Here is a 5,014-nt window from a genome sequence, read left to right on the forward strand (position 1 = left end):
TCTCACTCTGTCGCCCAAACTGGAGTGCAGTGGCTGCTTCCGGCCACCGCAACCTCGACCTGCTGGGCTCTGGTGATCCTTCTGCCTCAGCCTTCCAAGTAACCGGAATTACAGGCATGTGCTACCACGCCCGGCTGATTTTTTGATTTATTGTAAAAATGAAGTCTTGCTGCCCAAGCGGGTCTCGAACCCGCGGGCTCAGGCAATTCACTCACCTCAGCCTCCCAAAGGCGCGGGATTACAGGCTGAGCCACCAAGCCCGGTTTGTACCTCATTTTCTTTATCCAGTTCTCTTTCAATGGACATTAGGGTTGGTTCCATGTTTTTTGCTATTGTGAAAAGTGCGACGATAAATATGTGTGTGCAATTGTCTTTTTGGTAGTAATTTATGTTCCTCTGTGTATATTTATAGGAGAGGGAATGCTGGATTGTATGGAAGATCAATTTTTAGTTCTTTTAGAAATCGCCACACTGCTTTCCATACAGGCAGAACTAATTTACGTTCCCACCAACAGTGTAGAAGTGTTCCCTTTTCTCCAAACCTGTGTCAGCATCTGTTTTTTGATTTATTAATTTGGCTATCCTTGCCAGAGTTAGGTGTATCTCACTGTAGTTTTGATTTACATTTCTCTAATGATTAGTGAGGTTGAGTATTTTTTAATGTATCTGTTGGCTGCATATATGTCTTTTAAGAGTCTCTGTTCATGTCCTTTGCCCACTTTTTAGTGGTGTTGTTTGTTTTTTTCTTTTCACTTCCTTTGAGTTCCCTGTAGATCCTGGATGTTAGGCCTTTGTCAAATGCATAAATTGCAAATATTTTTTCCCATTCTGTGGGTTATCTCTTTACTCTCTTGATGGTTTATTTTGCTGTGCAAAAGTTTTTCAGTTTGATGAGGTCCCACCTGTCTATCTTAGCTTTTTTGGCATTTGCTTTTGGGAACTTGATCATGAATTCATTGCCTATTCTTATGTCCAGAAGGGTGTTTCTTACGTTTTCTTCTGGGATTCTAGATGGACTGGATATCCATCCTACCTAAGGCAGTCTACTGATTCAATGCAATTCCCATCAAATTACCAACATCATTTTTCACAGACCTAGAAATTTATATGGAAACAAAAAGCACGAATAGCCAAAACAATCCTCATCAAAAGGAACACTTCCAGATTTTAAATTTTTTACAAAGCTACAGTAACCGAGATAGCATAGTATTGGTACAGGTATTGGCACATAGACCAGTGGAACAGAAAAAAGATTCCGGAAGTAAAAGCACAGTCCCTCAACCAATTCACTTCAACAAAGCCACCAATAACAATCACTGGGGAAAGGAGATCATATTTAGCAAATAGTGCTGGGAAAACTGGCTAGCTACATGCAGAAGAATAAAACTGGAACCCTACTATCACCATATACGAAAATGAACTCCAAATACTTCTGTTTTTCTGAGCCCTTGCTCCAGTCACCATTCTCTTCTTTCCTGTGATGCTCTTCCTTCATGCTGGCCCTCTTCCTTCCCTGCCGCCTCACATGTTAAATGTGCCACTCCTCTCAGAGCCGCACCTCTTCTAGTCACTTTGATAACATGTCCTTAGCCATGGCACGCATCTCCTGGATTGGAATGGACTATTGATGTGTTTCTTCCAGGATACCCTAAGCTCTGTAGGCCTGAGCCAGCCTGATTTGTTCCCTATATCCAGAGCCTAGGATGTGGTCAGGCTCAGGCCCAATGTTGACCAAAGTTTGAAGAGCAAACACATCAACGCATGGGTTCTGGGTCTTAGACCAGTTCCTGACAGTATGGTTTGTATGAATTTGCTTGCAAGTGCTGTATCTTTTTTTTTTTTTCGAGTTGGAGCCTCACTCTGTCACCCAGACTGGAGTGCAGTGGCCACTCCCGGCCACTGCAGCCTCGACCTGCTGGGCTCCGGCGATCCTTCCGCCTCAGCCTTCTGAGTAGCCGAAATTACAGGCATGCACTACCACGCCCGGCTGATTTTTTGATTTATTGTAGAGATGAGGTCTCGCTGCCCAGGCGGGTCTCGAACCCGCAGGCTCAGACAATACACTCACCTCAGCCTCCCAAAGGCGCAGGATTACAGGCTGAGCCACCGAGCCCGGCTACAAGTGCCGTATCTTATCTGGGATGTTCAGAAAGTCAAATTCTGGACACTCGCAGCAGAGGATCAGACTGCGGCAAGCTCTTTGAGGCCAATGTCACCGCTTGAAGCTCCGTGGTGGCTCATCGGCTGCCCTTCCTCAGCAACACCAAGAGGCTGCCTGCCTGGCATGGACCTCTGGACCAGGAGAAAGCCCATGAAGGAAGCCATCGTCTTTACCATAATGCCCTTTGTTGTAAGAAAAAGATGATCTATTACTCAAAATAATGCTATAAAAATAACAGTAGTCACAATACATAGAATTCTAATTAGGAGCAAGGGTTGTGGGAGTGCCTTAATCTTTCCTCGGACATCCAACATGTAAGTGAGGTTTCATCTGTTTAGCCCATGGTATCCCTGAATTGTCCCTGAGTTGTGAAGAGAGAACCGTGTGTCTGAGAACACATATGTCTTTGTGACCATCCCTGGGTCGTGCATATACCCTGTGAGCACCACAAAGATGCTTTCCTAAAAATCAAAAGGTGAGGCTTACTTTGGTTGAATGTATATAGCCCACAGTTTTCTGGGAACAGTTTAGTCACTTGAAAACCAGTGGAACCTCATAAAAAGGATTTTACTTCTTTAGATCCAGTTTGAGGAGTTTGGCAAAGAAGGAAAAAGAGCTGAAGTCGTGGGAGTGAGGGTGGGTGTGCTTTCCCCTGCTCCAAGAGCGTGCAGCTCAGAGTGAGTTGGGGGGACAGAGGACTTTCTTCAGTCCTTCTAGGCAGTCTAGGCTTACCGTCCGGGAGCCTTTCACGGGATGGGCATCCAGCTGAATTGAGTGTTCAAAGATCTAGGTTTTGTCCTACAAGACCCCTGAGCAAGCTAACACCTTCATCTAGTGTTCAACTAAAGATCCAGGAATCTGTGCCAGTCGTGACACAAAGACTGGATTCACAGAGGGGAGCACATAGGTCTCCCTAGGACACCTGTTAAAAGGTTACTGTTTTAGGGTAAGTAACAGCGACCATATTTAGTTGTCACTGACTTTAGACTACAGTCCTCAGTGAGGCACAATGATGTCATCCCATTCTCCTTGATTTGACTAAAATTGATCAGTGACTCACTCGGGCCATGAGTTGAGTCTCTACATATAGAAAGAAGAATGCTGTCGAATAAATTTAAAGAGTTTTTTTTTAACTGCTTTTGTATCATTGCTTGAAAGACTCACATTTCTGAATACTCCTACTTAAAATAAAAATAAGATCCAGTATATGGAAGAGTATGATAAAATAAGCATCCTCACACTGTAGGCAGTGTGTGAATTGGTACTTCCTTTTTGGAGGGCAGCTTGGCAGTATCCACTGAAACCGAAGATATAGATTCCCTGTGGCCCAGCAAGTACAGTTCTTTTTATCTATTCCAGAAAAACACACACATGCACATGGAGGTGGGTGTAAGAATTCACATTATGGCCGGGCGCAGTAGCTCATGCCTATAATCCCAGCACTTTGGGAGGCCAAGGTGAGAGGATTGCCTGAGCCCACGGGTTTGAGACCAGCCCGGGCAATTTGGTGAGACCTCATCTCCGCAACAAATAAAAAAAAAATTAACCGGGTGTGATAGCATGCTCTTGGAGTTCCAGCTACTTGAAAGGCTGAGATGGAAGGATTGCCTGAACCCAGCAGGCTGAGGCTGCGGTGGCCGTGAGCATGCCACTGCACTCCAGCCTGGACAATGGAGTGAGACTCCAACTCAGAAAAAACAAGCTGGCCAGGCACTATGGCTCACATTTTTTTTTTTTTAGTTGGAGTCTCCCTCTGTCACCCAGCCTGAAGTGCAATGGCACGTTCACGGCCACCCCAGTGTCGACTACTAGCCTCCAGCAATCCTTCTGCCTCAGCTTTCCAAGTAGCCAGAACTACAGGCGCGCACTACCACAACCAGCTAATTTATGATTTATTGTAGAGACAAGGTTTTGCCATGTTGCCCAGGCTGGTCTCAAACACATGGGCTCAGGCATCCACTCGCCTTGGCCTCCCAAGGCCACCGACCCCCCGGCTCACATTTTTGACCCCAGAACTTTGGGAAGCTGAGGCAGGAGGACTGTTTGAGTCAAGGAGTTCAAGACCAGCCTAGAAAACATAGCGAGGCTGAACTCGGTGGCTCAACCTGTAATCCCAGCACTTTGGGTGGCTGAGGCAGGTTGATGCTGGGATGGCTGTGAGCGTGCCACGGCACTAGCCTGGGTGACAGAGTGAGACTCCAACTAAAAAAAAAAAAAAAGAAAGAAAACATAGCAAGACCTCATCTCTACAAAAAAACAATTTAAAATTTAGCCAGGTGTGGTGGCACATGCTTGTAGTCCCAGCTACTCGGGAAGCTGAAGCACAACAATTTCCTGAGCCCAAGAGGTTTAGGCTGTGGTAAGCCATGCTCCATGCCACTGCATTCCAGTCTGGGTGATAGATTGGGACTCCAACTCAAAATTTAAATTAAAATAAAATAGGCCTGCTAGCAGGAAAATGGTTATGGAATACTATATAGTGATTAAAAAGAATGAGATGGATCTAGGTACTTGCATAAAAGCAGCATCAAGAAACATTGCTGTGTTACAAAGCCAAGTTGAGACTGGGCTTAATGACTCAGCCTGTAATCCCAGCACTTTGGGAGACCAAGGCAAGTGGATTACCTGAGCCTGCGGGTTCGAGACCAGCCCTTGACGAGACCTGTCTCTACAATAAATCAAAAATTAGCTGTGTGTGATAGCACGCACCTGTAGTTCCGGCTAATAGGAAGGCTGAGGCGGACACATCACAGGACCCCAGCAGGTTGACACTGGGCTGGCTGTGAGCGTGCCACTGCACTCCAGCCTGGACAACAGAGTGAGACTCCAATTCAAAAAAAACAAAACAAAACC

The sequence above is a fragment of the Carlito syrichta genome, unplaced genomic scaffold (genome assembly GCF_000164805.1).
Source record: "Carlito syrichta isolate Samal-C Ts95f unplaced genomic scaffold, Tarsius_syrichta-2.0.1 Scaffold261395, whole genome shotgun sequence".
In the NCBI taxonomy this organism is placed as follows: Eukaryota; Metazoa; Chordata; class Mammalia; order Primates; family Tarsiidae; genus Carlito; species Carlito syrichta.